Source organism: Heloderma suspectum, chromosome 4 (assembly GCF_057233095.1).
Source record: "Heloderma suspectum isolate Gila_16-S chromosome 4, 16-S_ref, whole genome shotgun sequence".
Classification (NCBI taxonomy): Eukaryota; Metazoa; Chordata; class Lepidosauria; order Squamata; family Helodermatidae; genus Heloderma; species Heloderma suspectum.
This window is the reverse complement of record NC_139461.1, coordinates 176,844,823-176,862,038: the sequence shown is the minus strand read 5'-3', so window position 1 is coordinate 176,862,038 and position 17,216 is coordinate 176,844,823. Positions and strand designations below refer to the sequence as shown.

Genomic DNA, 17,216 nt, shown 5'->3' with positions numbered 1-17,216 from the left:
ATCACGGCTGACTTTGGAAATCTACCCATGATAGGCTACGTAAATCGTTACGTAGCCTATCACGGGTGACTTTGAAAAAAAAAAAGTGCGTACGCAAATGGCGGCGCCCATGGGGCGCCGCCATTTGCGTTCCTTAGTTTGGCATGTCTAGTCTACGTAAAGATTTACGTAGACTACGGCGAAAATAAGGGCAACGCAAATAGACTGATGGGTCCATCCTTATTCCCAGTTTCTTTCCTAATATTCAACCCTAAGGCCTGGTTCTCATTAAGGGACACACCTGTGTCTGGACTATATCACTTCAGATCACAAGTGGGGGATCACATGCTCCATCCCCACCCCCCAAGCTCTCTCCAGCAGGACTCCAACATCCCAAAGAAAAGGCTAGACTTCTCTGACATTCAAGTTTTCTACATGAATGGAGTTTATTTTAATTTTTGAATGGAAGAACATTCAGTTTAATGAGTTTTCACCTCCAGTGATACAGCCATGTCTCAGGTTTATTACGCTGGTGAAAACTAGCTCTGAGTTTTCCCTTTTCCGAGCCCATAGTTGATGCTTTTAGTGAGCTTTGCAGAATAGCCCCAAGACAGGGATGTACGGATTTTCTTAAATCTGTTCCATCTTTGCTTCATGGCTTGTCAGGCATCTTTCGATCTGTCGTCCGTAGGGATGTGAGAAGTGTATTTAATCCTGTCTGTGTTTTCAGGTCTGCCATTGGGAGCTGAGTTTGCCTGTTCCTGCTTCTTTTCAAGGAGGGAAGGAAATCGCATCAGAATCCTCCCCCCGGAATCCTCCCCAGCCAGCTCCGCTCTGCAGCGACTCCACAGAGCCGCTGGCCGGGGCCGGCTGCAGCCGGAATTCCAGCCGCGGCCAGGCTGCTGCAGCCACAAATAGCAGCCACTACGCCAGCCACCACTTGCGTGGCTGCCAAGCCATGATAGGCTACATAAGTATTTACGTAGCCTATCATGACAAAAGGCAGCCACGCAAATGGTGGCTGCTACGCCATTTGCGTGGGTGCCTTTCTTCGTGATAGGCTACGTAAATATTATATTATTTACTATATTATATATATATAATATATATATTATATATTATATATTATACTATATTATATTATATTATATTATATTATAATATAATATAATATTATTACTTACATATTTACTTACGTATTTAAATACTTACGTAGCCTATTATGGCAAAGAGCAGGGGTGCAAATGGCATAGCGGCCACCATTTGCACCCTTGCTCTTTGCCGTGATAGGCTACATAAGTAATTACATAGCCTATCACGAAGAAAGGCAGCCACGCAAATGGTGGCAGCTGCGACAGCTGCCAGTTGCAGCCACAGCAGCCCGGCAGCAGCCGGGAGACCAACCAGAGCCGCCGCCGCCGCATCCGCCTCCAAGTAAGTTCTCTCCCGGGGGGGATTCCGCGGGGTGGCAGTGGGGAGGCTGTTCCACCACAGATTCCGGAAGGGCAGATTCTAAAGAATCCGGCCTCACTGGAGCCTGTGGTGGAATTCTCTGACATCCCTAATTGGAAGCAAATTGCCTTCAAGGTTTCTTTCTGATTTGGAGATGACAGAGACTGCCTTTCCCACCCAAGCAGTCGTGCCTTACTTAAAGAAAGAAAAAACCCTCTTAAAGATGACCATGCCAAGCTGTGCATGATGAATTTATTCAGGGAGGGGGGAAAGGCACTAATAGCCAGTGAAATCCTAACTTTGAAGGCTTTCTCCTGCTTGGCTGAAAAAGCCCCCCATCCACCCTATCACGAAAAGAGCAGGGATGCAAATGGCATTGGCTATGCCATTTGCGTCCCTGCTCTTTGCTGTGATAGGCTATGTAAATATTTATGTAGCCTATCACAAAAAGCACAGGGATGCAAATGGCATCAGCTACACCAGACGTCATTTGCATCCGCAGTCCGGAGCAGTGGATGGACGGCAGCGGACGGACCCGGATGGACCAGCCGGCAGCAGGTAGGGTCCATCCAGGGAGGATTTTGGGGGGTGGGTGGGGAGTAGTCCATTCTGCCACAGACTCCAGGCTCATTGGAGTCCGTGGTGGATTTCTCTGCCATCCCTACTTGTAACTTCACCCTCCTGAATAAATAAAAGGCAGTGGATGGTTGTGCTGGTAGGACACTCGTAGTGTCTTCATATGGCAAGCACTAGGAAAGTCCAAGAGAAAATGTGTGCATGCAACAGAACTTCCTTCAGCATTTACAAGTATCCAGTTGATAATAAAAGGGGTATGGATTAGTGGATAATATTGGCAGATTTCCAACTAGTGACAATTTTAGGCTTCTTATTGAGAGACGTGAACGAGTGGATCGAGCATTTAATTAACCCCAGATTTTCCAATGGCAGAAGAGTCAAAATAATCTGCCAAAATGATTAGTAATTCGCGAACAAGGGACAGGGCAGATATTTGACTGGATGTGACCTTGCCAGTAAATGACAGCAGTTATTGTGCAGAGAAAAAATGTTCATTCTTCAAGTATTCGAGTTGCAATTTTAAAAGTGTTTTAATCCAAGTTTGACCCTGTAGAACATTCAGCCATCTTATTTGGATTGCTAGCCTATTCTGTGAGGCCATGGGTTGAGGAAAAATGCTTCCCCCTCCCCTATTCACAATCCCATTCACATGTGGCAAATCTGGGGGTCATTTTAACAATTCTGGGATGGTGGCCAAAATGTTCAAAAGATTCAGAGAGAGTTACTATTGGTGATGGTAGCAGTGGAAGTCTTTTTTATTATTTTAGTTTTCGCAGCTGCAGCAGGGTTCCCCTTGGCAGCTGCCAGCTGCCATATTTGTTTCCCATAATGCCCTGGATGTAGCAGCATTCTGGGGCTGTTTGGCAAGGGAGGGTAGAATGATATCTGCAACAAAAATGGCAGCTGTCATTTCCGCCCAGAATGCCCTGCAGGGATGCTACATCTGGTGCATTCTCAAAGATGAAAATGGCTACCAAAGGAGCTCTTCCTTTGGGATTCCAAAGGAATCCACACTTCCACACTCCCCTGGGATTTAGCTCCTAAACTGTAGTTTTCAAACCCTCTGGGATTTAGCTGCCTTAACCATGTCCTTCTTTTTTCCTTCAGTTGATGATTTATAAGGGAAATAATGACCTAAGTGAGTTAATTAATTAGTTAGTTAGTTAGTTAGTTAGTTAATTAACACTTACCTACTCCTTGCATGGGTGCTTAACTCATGTGTGGCTAACTTCTTTTTACCTCGATGCTTTGTCACTGGGGGTCCTCTGCAATCCTTATTAATTCATTGATGATGAAAGATTTGAACTTATCCTGTCTCAGACTTCAGTTTTCTTCTTCTTTTCCCTTATTTTTTTGAAGCATTTTCATTTTTTCTTCAAGAAATAAAAATGAAAGAAAATAGAAAAACATCACAGCAAATAAATGGGGTGGCCATTTAAAGCATCACCAAAAAAGATCACGAGATGGCTTAACATGTGAACAGACACATTTATATGTATATAGGCAAATGTATAAATGATTACTATAATTTAAATAAAAATACATCTCACCATAGTGGGGAAGACGGTGATCAGGTGACCTATGTACCTGCTCCTCAGTCTGCTGTCCAGATGATAATGGTTGATGCTCAACTTCCAGGCCCTTGCTCTCCCTTTTTCTTTATACCAGACTTGGGTTGGACAGCCTTTCAAATAGAGGACTGTCCTCTGTAAAGTAGAATACATGGCCACCCTAGAAGTAAATAAACATGGTGGGGAAATCACAAAAGAGAAAAGATATCCTTAAGTAAATCAAACAACTTCACAAAAGAAAAGAAACAAAATTAAATCTCCCATTTCATGAAGGTAACAATACCACACACACACATGCTATAGATGAAGAAGGGTTCCATTTGCTGACTACAACTTCTGCAGCGACTTATTTAGGCAGGTACAGCCATTAGGCTATAAGGCTCCTCCGCCACAAAGAGCTATTAAAAATAAGCACCCAGAACATTCAATCTGAGCTGAAAGCAAACTAGCAACCAGTAAAATGCTTGGAGAATTGGCCAAACATGCTCCTGCCTTCTGATGTGTATCAGGAGGCAAATCGCGGTATTTTACAAACGCTGTAACTCCTAAGTCATCTTTAAGGGCAGCCCCATGTAGTGCACATATATTGCAGAGGCTTTTTGTGGGAGGACAGAGAGCAGAGCTGAATATTATGTGGGACGTTATATATACGGCATTAAGAGTCACATTAATTCTTTCTACTGAATGTTAGGACATGAAATTAGTACAGGAAATAAAAAATGGACGCTTTTATGCATATGTTATAAAATTTATGCAACCACCTTTGCTCACATGGTTCCAAAGGGAGAATTTTTCACAGCAGGACTCAGTTGCTTAATTAGCACAGAATAATTAGAACTCACTGCAAGGAAAAAATCAAAAGTTCAGCATCAGATGCAGAGGAGAAACCCTTGGCTGCATTCAGCAGCACAGTAGAGTTCCAAATAGACATCTGCAGGAAGGTTGTCCAGCACACTCAACATGTTCCAAATATCCTTTAAAAACATCCCACAGAGAAAGCATGTTCAGTCATTACAAAGCAACCAAATGTGTTAATCAATTCCAACTTCTGTCAGTTCAGTTCCCTGGTCCACCTAGGACTACCTGACACAAAGTGTTGGTCCCTTTCCCTAAGCCTCAGAGGAGGGGGGGGCACTGTGATTCTCCCCCATGACAGGAAAAAAGGTTGATTGAATATTGTATCCAAGCAAAGAAGAGAGATGCTGGGAAAGACTGAAGGCCAAAGGAGAAGGGGACGGCAGAGGATGAGATGGCTAGATAGCATCACCGATGCAATGAATATGAACTTGAGCACGCTCCGGGAGAGAGCGCAGGACAGGAAGGCCTGGCGTGCTATGGTCCATGGGGTCACGAAGAGTCGGACACGACTGAACGACTGAACAACAACAAAAGAAGAGAATGGAGCAGGCAGAGACACAAGGGTTTATGCCCAGGCTTCTGTAACAATGTCACATGCACTCTGTACTCACCTGTGAGCAGGAGCGTACAGACTGTGTAAACTCCGCCCCGTCTGTGTTTCGTGGATTGCCAGGCGGCTTTCATTACATCATCAGCTCACAAGTGGATGTGATTTTTTTCCCCGTCATGCAGAAAAATATGCAAATAAATACATAAGAGGTTTTGTAACAATTTACATAATTTACCTTAGCACGTAACATTTAGGTTATTGTCCCCCATTCCGTTCAACTTCTCTTCAGCAAAAATGTGTGTATTTTCCTATGAATAAATATGCATACATTTTGGGATGTCAAAAAGTCCATGGACTCCATGTGGCCTGAGGGGGTCGCTCTGCAGTGGATTTTGCAGGTTGGATTCTTAAAAATCTGAGCTCACTTTTTTGTTGTTCAGTCGTTCAGTCGTGTTCGACTCTTCGTGACCCCATGGACCATAGCACGCCAGGCCTTCCTGTCCTGCTCTCTCTCCCAGATCATGCTCAAGTCCATATTCATTGCATCAGTGATGCTATCTAGCCATCTCATCCTCTGCCGTCCCCTTCTCCTTTTGCCTTCAGTCTGAGCTCACTTTAGTCCATCTCCAATTTCTCCAGCATCCCTGCCTGTGAATTGATGAGATAAATCCCTTCCTATTTACATGGCCTGCCCCAATCACACTTTTCTACAGTAGTCTAACAAGCTCATGATAAAGCCAGGATTTAAACAGGGGAATTCCTAGTTCACAGTTAAGTAGCTTATCCTAGGGATGTCAGAGAACTCTGCAATGGATTCAAATGAGTTTGGATTTCTATGGATCTGACCCACAGATTCCACAGCAGACTGGCTTTTTCCAAGCTGAGCAAATTCTGCAGACTTGCAGACTGTTCTTTTACTTTCCAGGAATTGTATGCAAATTTAGTCATACAAAAATATGAACAAAAAAACACCAACCAAAACTACATTTTCCCCCATAGGCTGAAGCATGAAAATGTGGATTTAGGGGGAGGGAGTCGGGCATTTTTCTTTTCTTTTTTTTTCACTTTTGGGGAGAATTGCACAGATTAACATTCACTAATGTGCATTAGCACAAATCCACAGTAGTTCATGTGGATTAGTGCATGTGCACCTTCATTAATGCAGATTTGTACACCTCCACAACAGCGCATTAGAGCACATGAGAATTAGCACAAGTAGAACAAAATTCTCCTACAAAAAAACCTGGTTTCATCAATGAGTGGTCAATGGAACAAAAGACGCCTGACAATCCATGAAACACAGATGGAACAGATTTAACAAAATCTGTACATCCCTACCTTAGCCATTATGGAAGCCCCCCCCCCCCCAAACCTAGTGCCCTCTAGATGTTTCAGACTACCACTTCCATCCTCCTCACCCGGCATGGTATACTAGCGTAAGTGCACAGTGCATTCAAAAGCAGTATGTCTTAATTTCATTTGTCAAAAGCATTCTGAATGGGTGTGTGCACCGTGCAAGTGTGTGAGAAATTTATTTTGGATCAGCCATATACATTGGAGTCTGAATAAATAGACTGTTGCAACTGATTACACCTTCACTTATACTTTTCACTAGCTTTCCAGAGCCTGTCAAAGCAAGTATGTGACCAGAATAGGCATGAGAGTAAAGACTCTCTACCCTATGGTGATCAGAGCAGCACATAGGAATTACTTCACTGACCACAGTACAGCATCACGAAGTTTTTAAAAATATTAAATGGGAGGGGAGAGAAGAGAAGAGTCAACTTTTAGTGCTAACTTTAAAAAGTTGTTTATATTTGTCCAACCATTCCATCACAGTTGCATCAAGGGATTTGAACAGATGCAATTGACATCAGAGACTGACTTACCGTAAACCCCCTGAAATAATTAAATGGCTGGAACAGATTCCTAAGCCATCGCAGTCCAGTATTATGTCTTGCAATGCTGTATTCAGGTTCACTCACAACTTAGAGATCTCAGCAGTGCATATTGTGGGTTAGATTTAAAGGGAGCCAATCTCCTCCCTTATGGACACCAGTTTCATCACATTTTATCTCCATTAAATTGACAGTGGCCGCTGTCTATTTACCCTTCTGTAGATTATGTAAGAACTGGAACCCAGGCTGTGCTTTCACTTCCAATGTCCTTGCTCTTAGACATTAAGCCACATTAAGAAGACTCAACTGTTATTATGTTCCCCTAAATTCCAAGATAATACCAAGATAATTTAAGGGGGAATGCTACAAAAGAGAGTGATAGAAGTAGTTGAAGACACAGAGAGAGACAGACAGACAGACAGACATAGGATAAGATAAGTTCAAAGTCAAGGAGTCTGCGAACATTAACCCAGAGGAAGGAGAAATCAAAAACCTAAAAGGAAATGGGATACAGCAGGAAACTTCTACTCTACTTCTAAGATTTGAATGAGATTATAGGTAAACTAGATTCATAGATACACTCTGTAAAGAGGCTGTAAAGATGCTGTCATCATTTATTACTAGGGCAGCAAGCTTTCAGTAGTTTAGCGAGCAATCCTATGGCCAGTAGTCAGCAGCTAAACGGCCATAGGATATGTGATTTTCTGGGAACCAACCTCAGAGCCCACGCTCCAAGGTCGGTTCCCAGAGAACCGACCTTCTCCCCCTTCTGCGCTACCTTGCAGGTAGCACAGAACAGCCCCACACTTCGTGCTTGGAAGAGGAGAACAGACTGGCCAAAACAGGGCATTACAGGGGGCATTCCAGGGTGGAGAAGGCAGAAATGCTGGTACGACACATCCTATGTGTCATCCGGCAGCCTCCTCCCATGCTCCGCCTTCCTGCGGCTAGACAGCCAAAATTGCCTGTCTAGCCACAAATGCAGAGCAGGAGAGATGAAAAGGGAATGATCCCCTCTGCGCTTCTCCTGCCTGCATTGGATAGACGATTGCCTCTGAGTTCGGAGGTGGCCATCTATCCCCATAGGATTGCACTCTTAGTTGTTAAACTATCCAACACTGACCTTCCTTCCCACCGCACTGGGGTAATGTGAGAATGCTAAGGCCCTTTGGAAGGACTCCATGGTGTGGCTCCTCTCCACATTCCTGTTGCCTCCAGATGGGGAACATAGGGTGGCCATGTGTCCTACTTTATTGAGGACAATCCTCTGTTTGAAAGGCTGTCCAGTCCAAGTCTAGTTGAAAGATATGAAACATCAGAAATGATAGCAAGGGCCTTGAAATTGCCCTTCAACAATTCACACCTGGACAGGAGACCAAAGTGGAATATAGGTCACGTGGTCACAGTCTTCCCAACTACAATGAGATGTTTTGTATTTCTATTTAAATTATAGCAATTCTTTCCAAAATTGCAGTTATACATGTAAATTAGCACATGTAAATCCATGCAAATAGGTGTCCTCTTTTTAAGGTGATGCATTTCCTCTTTTTGGGACATTTGTAACTTACCACTCTAAGGGGGAAAGTCAGTGCTGCCTTTTCTCCCAGGAGCTGAGGCTTCTGAATGTCTCCTGAAACATTTTGCTTATTTTCCCCACCCTGAAAGATGACCAGAAAGGCCAGTATGCATAAGGATTACTCACAGGACCTGAGATGGTATTTTCCCCACCCCCACCACCCACCCACAGTCAAAAAACCTTACTGTAGAGAGGACAGATCAGGAGGAAACCCAGTTCAGTACTAGTTAATCAGGTGTACTGGCCAGAAATACCCCAAAATTACAGTGTAGCCACTTTGGCTGCCATCTGCCACTGTCCCCCTCCCCCCTACACACACACACACAATGGTAAAGTGTGTGCTTTTCCTCCTTGAGAAGTGGAGAATGTGGGGCGGAAGGCATTTTCCCCCCATCCATTTTGAAGAATGATCTAGACATGGATCTGGATTACAGCTGAGCCAAAATGTCTCCGAAGAGATTCTCCTAAGAAAATTTCTGAGAAGTTCCTTTTCCCCATCCCCTTCAGAAAACAAAGGGGCCTTTCCCCAAATATTCTCCAAAATGATTTTGTGGTTCTTCCAGGTCATTCCCCCTCCCCCATCCCACAATGCCCTGGAATGTCACTAGCTCCGGAGCATTGTGGAGGATGCAAATGCTGGTGAGGATGTCAGCACAGTTGCTGCTGCTGCCATTTTCAGCAACAGTTAAACCTCGAGGGTGGGAGGAGAAAACTGTGCTACTGCTAATGGTGCAAGAAACTGTTGGAGAATTTTTTCTCTTCCTGGAGAATGTTTGGCAAAATGCTCCCCCAAACATCCATCTGGGTAGGGATGGAGTGGGTGCCCAATTCCATCCGGGCATCCATTGGGAACCCCCCCCCCAGACCCCCGAGCCATGCTTGCTGAGCCTCTTTCCCCACTCACCCCCTGCCCATGCTTGCTGACCACCTGCACTCACTCGGGCAGCAGCATCGAGCTCTGCAAGTGCCATTTTTCAGAAAAAAAATTGTGACCTTGAAAAAGCACACATTTGCATATACGCAAAATGGGGCCGTGAAGAGCCCATATAGGCAAGAGTACAGGTGTTTGCTTGCCTGAAATCTTGCATATATGGGCTATTCGGGACCCCATTTTGCATATATACAAAATGCAAATATTTGCAAAAATGCACACATTCGTGTATATGTGTGCCTGTAAGACCCTGTAATCTTGCCTATATGGGTGAATATACATTTTGTGTATATGAAAATATGTGCATTTTCCCAATCAGAGAGCTTTGGCTATTGGGCGGTACAGAAATGAAATGAAATGAAATGAATGAATAAATAAATAAATAAATCACCATTTTATTTTACAAAAGAATGGTGATTGCAGAGCTTGATGAGCCTGCCCAGGTAAGTGCAGGTGGCTCGGTGAGGGGCAGGGAACTCAAGGGCAGGTCTGGGTGCACATGGCCAGGGACAGGGGCTGGAGCCCAGAGAACTCGGACAGTAGGGCGCCCGCCCATCCTTACAGCTAGGTGTTAAATTTCACTAGACCCTTTTCACTTAACTCATTTCCCCCCTCAACTTGGGATTCATATTTCAACCCCTCCCCCCATCTGTGCACCCTCCATCTCCCTAATTTTCACATCACAATTATATTTCAGTCCATTCAAACCTTTTCCCTTTTTAAATCAAATGTACAAACATTCCATACACAATGAAATACTGATGTACATGTATTTATGCCACTCCAAACATGTCAGCATCTTGACACTAATGATGGGAGCAATCCTACGGCCCTTATATAGTGTCTGAGGGGCCATTGGATATTTAAGATTCCCATCTCCAAAGTCGGAGACAGCACTCCAACCTTGGATGTGGGAATCGGAGCTCCTCCCTGCCCCCACAGTTGGTGTGGAATGAACCACGCTGGTTGCTCTCCAAGCTCGGGAGTTGACTTCAGAGGACAATGAAATGGGGCATTTCAGTGGGCGGGGAGGGGAGACTGGGGAGGCCAGGCCTCCTTCCCTCCTGCTCTGAAGCGCCCCAGCTAGATTGGCAAAAAAGCCTGTCTAGCAAAAATGTAGAGCAGGAGGAACAGGGAGGTGAAGATAACCACTGCTCCTTCCACTCTGCATTGGATGACTGTAAGCCTCTGTGTTCGGAAACTTACAATCATCATGATAGCATTGCACCCTAAGGTAAGAAAACCAGTTGTACTAGAAAAAAGAAAATCAGCCATTGTGAAAGCAAGTGTTTGGTCTTGGCTGCTTTTTGTATCTATGTATTTAGAGTAACTACTACATTGAGCAGCAGAAGTAATACAAATATATGAAATAGAAGATTTTGTGTCTCCAAATATATATAACATTACCGCATTAAATCCGGCTTATTTTTGTTCTTTAAAAAATAACACCACCAAAAAGTTAACTTTAGCTTGGAAAAAGGACGATAAGGGGAGACATGACAGAGGTGTACAAAATTATGCTTGGTGTGGAGAATGTGGGTAGGGAGACTTTTTCTCCCTCTCTCAAAATACTAGAACCTGGGGTCATCCCAGGAAGCTGATTGGTGGGAGATTCAGGACAGATAAAAGGAAGCACTTCTTCACACAGTACATAGTTAAACTATGGCACTTGCTACCACAGGATGTAGTGATGGCCATCAATTTGGAAGGGGTTAGATTATTAGATAATTTCTGGAGAAGAAGGCTATCAATCGTCACAAGTCCTGATGGCTATGTGTTACCCCTAGGGATGTACGAAAGTCACTTACCTTTTGACGAAATGTGATTCGAGGTGGGGGGGAGGCACCCCGTCCCTCCCCCCTGAAATTCTGACTGGGGGGGAGGTGCCCCGTCCCTCCCCCCTGAAATTCTGGCCGGGGGGGAGGCGCCCCATCCCTCCCGCTGTGAATCCTGGCCGGCCAGGTCTGCAAACGGCGGCGGCCATAGCCACCGCCGTTTGCATCCCTGCAGTCAGCCGTGATAGGCTATGTAAATGTTTATGTAGCCTATCACGGCTGAGTAAAAAAAAAAAAAAAACGCGTACGCAAATGGTGGCGCCTATGGGCACCGCCATTTGCATTCCTTATTTTGGCATGTGTAGTCTACGTAAACATTTAGGTAGACTACGGCGAAAATAAGGGGAATGCAAATAGTGTAGACGCTAGGCTATTTGCGTTCCCCTTATTTTCGCCGTAGTCTACGTAAATGTTTACGTAGACTACATGTGCCAAAATAAGGAACGCAAATGGCAGCGCCCATGGGCGCCACCATTTGCATACGCGCGGGTTTGTTTTTTTACTCAGCCGTGATAGGCTACGTAAACATTTACGTAGCCTATCATGGTATTTTTTAAAAATCTAGCTGTGATAGGCTACGTAAATCTTTACGTAGCTTATCACATTTTTTTGTTTTTGTTTTTACTGGAAATGGCGGTGGCGGCAGCTGGTCGGAAGACCAGCCGCTGCAGCCGCCGCCGCACCACTGCCGCACCACCGCCGCACCACCACCAAACCGCTGACGGAGCCGCCGCCACCAGGGAGATTCGCCCAAGGTAAGTCCCATCCCGGGGGGGCAGGGGGGCAGACTGTTTCACCACCGATTTTGGGGGGCCGAATGCGCTAGCATTCGGCCTCCCCGAGATTCGTGGCAAAATTCTCTGACATCCCTAGTTACCCCCAGTATCAGAGGCAGTATGCTTATGTACACCAGTTGCTGGGGAACATGGGTGGGAAGGTGCTGTTGCACTTGTGTCCTGCTTGTGGGTTCCTGGTCGACAGCTAGTTGGTGACTGTATGAACAGAATGTTGGACTAGATGGACCTTTGGTCTGATCCAGCATGGCTCTTCTTATGTTCTTATAACAGAATTCTTATAAACATCTTTCTACACTTTTTGGTGGAGTTATGCAAAGATTGCATAATCCTGATTGAAGGTTATTGATATTTAAAGAATATAACCAATCCTATGTTATTGTCAGTTCCAACTTTTAGGCAGCAATCCTATATGCACTTACCTGAGAGTAAGCTCCATTGAAAACAATGGGGCTTACTTTTGAGTAGAGATGTTTAGTATTACACTGTTATTCTCTTTAGTTACACCAAAGAACACTACGAAGTTCCTGCCAAGCCAACTTACCGAATATGGGCTATCAACCCTGGAGATGTTTTCGTTTTATCAACATTTGACATCAAAAGTCACAGAAAAGAAAGCATTTTTAAGCACTTCCATTTCAGCTTACAGTTGAACCCAGTTGTCTAAGGTTCAGTCCTAGAATGATAGGCAGCCACCTCCGAACTCGGAGGCGACAGCCTAGCCAATGCAGGGCAGGAGAAGCACGGAGGGGATCGTCCCCTTCATGCTTCAGCTGCTCCGCATTTGCAGCTAGACAGCTGATTTGGGCTGTCTAGCCACGGGAAGGCAGAGTGGGGGAAGTGGCAGCCAGACAACATGTTGGATACGTTGTACCAGATTTCTGACTTCCCCACCCCAGAACACCCCCTAGAACACTCCATTTTTGCCACTCCATGCCCCTCTTCCAAGCATGGAGCGTGGGGCTATTCTGCACTGCCTACAAGGCAGCATGGGAGGGGGGGAAGGTCGGTTCCTGGGAACCCACGTATCCTATGAACATCCAGCCACTGACTAGTGGCCATAGGATTGCGCCCTAAGTATACTGAAAAGCATCACCAAAGATCACATCCCTTCTCTTGTAACAACCAAATCTGTTTGTTGATGTTGTTTATTCGGTCAGTCGCTTCTGACTCTTCGTGACTTATTGGACCAGCCCGTGCCAGAGCTTCCTGTTGGCTGTCGCCACCCCCAACTCCCCCAAGGTCAAGTCTGTCACCTCCAGAAAATCATCTATCCATCTTGCCCTTGGTCGGCCCCTCTTCCTTTTGCCTTCCACTTTCCCTAGCATCAGCATCTTCTCCAGGGTATCCCGTCTTCGCATTATGTGGCCAAAGTACTTCAGTTTTGCCTTTAATAGCATTCCCTCAAGTGAGCAGTCTGGCTTTATTTCCTGGAGGATGGACTGGTTTGAGCTTCTTGAAGTCCAAGGCACTCTCAGAATTTTCCTGCAGCACCACAGTTCAAAAGCATCTATCTTCCTTTGCTCAGCCTTCCTTATGGTCCAGCTCTCGCAGCCACAGGTTACTATGAGGAACACCTTTGCTTTAACTATGTGGACCTTTGTTGTCAGTGTGATGTCTCTGCTCTTCAGTATTTTATCAAGATTTGTCATTGCTGTCCTCCCAAGAAGTAAATGTCTTCTGATTTCCTGGCTGCAGTCAGCGTCTGCAGTCATCTTTGCGCTTAGAAAGACAAAGTCTGTCACTGCCTCCACGTTTTCTCCCTCTATTTGCCAGTTATCAATCAAGCTGGTTGCCATAATCTTGGGGTTTTTTAGGTTTAACTGCAACCCAGCTTTTGCACTTTCTTCTTTCACCGTCGTCATGAGGTTCCTCAGCTCCTCCTCGCTTTCAGCCATCAAAGTGGTATCATCTGCATATCTGAAATTGTTAATGTTTCTTCCAGCGATTTTAACTCCAGCCTTGGATTCATCAAGCCCAGCACATTGCATGATGTGTTCTATGTACAGGTTGAATAGGTAGGGTGAGAGTAAACAACCCTGCTGTACTCCTTTCCCAATCTTAAACCAGTCTGTTGTTCCGTGGTCTGTCCTTACCGTTGCTACTTGGTCGTTATACAGATTCCTCAGGAGGCAGACAAGAGGACTTGGTATCTCCAGCCCACCAAGAACTTGCCACAATTTGTTATGATCCACAAAGTCAGATGCTTTAGAATAGTAATTAAAACAGAAATAGATGTTTTTCTGAAACTCCCTGGCTTTTTCCATTATCCAGCGGATATTGGCAATTTGGTCTCTAGTTCCTCTGCCTTTTCTAAACCCAGCTTATACACCTGGCAATTCTCGTTCCATGAATTTCTGGAGTCTACCTTGCAAGATCTTGAGCATTACCTTACTGGCATGTGAAAGAAGTGCCACTGTTGGATAGTTTGAACATTCTTTAGTGCTTCCCTTTTTTGGTATGGGGATATAAGTTGATCTTTTTCAATCTGTTGGCCATTCCTGTGTTTTCCAAATTTGCTGGCATATGGCATGCATCACCTTGACAGCATCATCTTGCAAGATTTTAAACAGTTCAGCTGGGATACCGTAATCTCCTGCTGCCTTGTTATTAGCAATGCTTCTTAAGGCCCATTCAGCCTCACTCTTCAGGATGTCTGGCTCTAGCTCACTGACCACACCGTCAAATCTATCCCCGATATTATTATCCTTCCTGTACAGATCTTCCGTATATTCTTGCCACCTTTTCTTGATCTCTTCTGCTTCTGTTAGGTCCTTGCCATCTTTGTTTTTGATCATACCCATTTTTGCCTGGAATTTACCTCCGATATTTCTAATTTTCTGGAAGAGGTCTCTTGTTCTTCCTATTCTATTATCTTCTTCCGCTTCCGCGCATTGCTTGTTTAAAAATAATTCCTTATCTCTTCTGACTAACCTCTGGAATTTTGAATTTAATTGGGCATATCTCCCCCGATCACTGTTGCCTTTTGCTTTCCTTCTTTCTTGGGCTGCTTCCAGTGTCTCAGCAGACAGCCATCTTGCCTTCTTCATTTTCTTTTTCTTTGGGACGTTTTTTGTTGCCGCCTCCTGAACAATGTTGCGAATTTCTGTCCATAGTTCTTCCGGGACCCTATCTACTAAATCTACTCCCTTAAATCTATTCTTCACCTCCACTGCATATTCATGAGGAATATTAGTGAGCTCATACCTAAGTGATCTGTGGATCTTCCCTATTCTCTTTAGTCTGATTCTAAATTGTGCAATAAGAAGTTCGTGATCTGAACTACAATCTGCTCCAGGTCTTGTTTTTACCAACTGCATAGATGTCCGCCACCTTTGGCTACAAAGGATGTAGTCAATCTGATTTCAGTGTCGACCGTCTGGTGAAGTCCATGTATAAAGTCGTCTCTTAGGTTGTTGGAAGAGAGTGTTTTTTATGCACAGTGAGTTGTCTTGGCAAAATTCTATCAGCCTATGTCCTGCTTCATTTTGTTCTCCCAGACCGTGCTTGCCTGTAATTCCAGGTGTCATTTGACTACCCACCTTAGCCTTCCAGTCTCCTGTAATGAAAATAACATCTTTGTTTGGTGTAGTATCCAGTAGGTGCTGCAGATCCTCATAGAACTAGGGATGGCGGAGAATTTCTCCCCGAAACTTCGGGGGGCCGAGCGCCAACGTGTTCGGCCCCCTGAACAAGTTTCGGGGAGAAATTCTCCGCACCCCCCCACCCCCCGCACCCCCCCCAGGACGGGACTTACCTTTGGCGAATGTCCCTCCCGGAGGCGGGTCCAGCCGGCGGTTCATCGGGTCTTCGGCTGCCGCCGCCAACATTCCAATAAAAGAAAAAAAAACACCCCCATGATAGGCTACGTGACGATTAACGTAGCCTATCACGGCTAGATTTGCAAAGTCAGCCGTGATAGGCTACGTAAATAATCACGTGGCCTATCACGGGTGACTTAAAAAAAAAAAAAAGCACGTACGGATAATGGCGGCCCCCATAGGGAGCCACCATTCACATTCCTTATTTGGTTGCTGTAGTCTACGTAAAGATTACGTAGACTACGGCGAAAATAAGGGCAACTCTATTTGCATTGCCCTTATTTTTGCCGTAGTCTACGTAAAGATTTACGTAGACTACAGCAACCAAATAAGGAACGCGAATGGCGGCTCCCTATGGGGGCCGCCATTTGCGTACGTGCTTTTTTTTTTTTTTAAGTCACCCGTGATAGGCTACGTGACGATTTACGTAACCTATCATGGCTGACTTTGCAGATCTAGCCGTGATAGGCTACGTTAATCGTCACGTAGCCTATCACGGGAGCGTTTTGTTTTGTTTTACTTTTAATTTCGCAGCCGGGCAAGGCGAGGCGCCTCTTCCCCGGCCTGAATTTCGGCCGGGCGAGGCAGGAAGCCTCCCCCCCCGGCCTGAATTTCGGCCGGGCGAGGCGGGAAGCCTCCCCCCCCAGCCTGAACTTCGCGGGGGGAGCAGCGAAGCGCCTCCCCCCCACCGCGAAAAGCTGCGAGACCAGGTAAGTGACTTTCGTGCACCCCTACATAGAACTGATATCCTTCTGCTTCTTCAGCATCTGTGGTTGGGGCGTATGTTTGGATCACTGCGATGTTAAATGGCTTACCCTGAATTCGAATTGAGATCATTCTGTCATTTTTTGGATTGTATCCAAGCACTGCTTTAGCCACTTTATTATTAATTATGAAGGCTACTCCATTTCTTCTGTGGTCCTCTTGTCCACAGTAGATCTGGTGGTCATTTGATGTGAAGTGGCCCATTCCAGTCCATTTCAGTTCACTGACACCCAAAATGTCTATATTTAATCTTGACATCTCCCCATTAACCACATCCAATTTGCCCTGGCTCATAGATCTTACATTCCAGGTTCCTATGGCGTGTTGATCTTTAGAACATCAGATTCGTCGTTCACCACCAGCACCATCGGCTGCTAGGCGTCCTTTTGGCTTTGAGCTAGCTGCGTCATCACATCTGGGGCTAGTTGAACTTATCCTCTGTTCCTCCCCAGCAGCATTTTGACCATCTTCCGACCTGGGAGTCCCATCTTCCGATGGTATACCGACATATCTCTGGTTGTACTGATCCATTTAGTTTTCATGGCAAGAATACTGGGGTAGGTTGCCATTTCCTTCCCCAGGGATCGTATTTAGTCTGACCTCTCTGCCA

The 17,216-nt window shown here is 45.2% G+C and overlaps 1 long non-coding RNA gene across 1 annotated transcript; it reads right to left on the bottom strand.

Moving 5' to 3' along the window:
* Nucleotides 1–402: 402 nt before the first annotated feature.
* LOC146347806 (uncharacterized) lies at nt 403–6,985 on the bottom strand. The gene is made up of 4 exons (XR_014789896.1): nt 6,876–6,985; nt 3,558–3,738; nt 3,198–3,380; nt 403–743 (listed from the first exon to the last, which is right to left on the bottom strand). It is a non-coding gene; the product is annotated as an uncharacterized LOC146347806 (long non-coding RNA).
* Between the last annotated feature and the right edge of the window lie 10,231 nt (nt 6,986–17,216).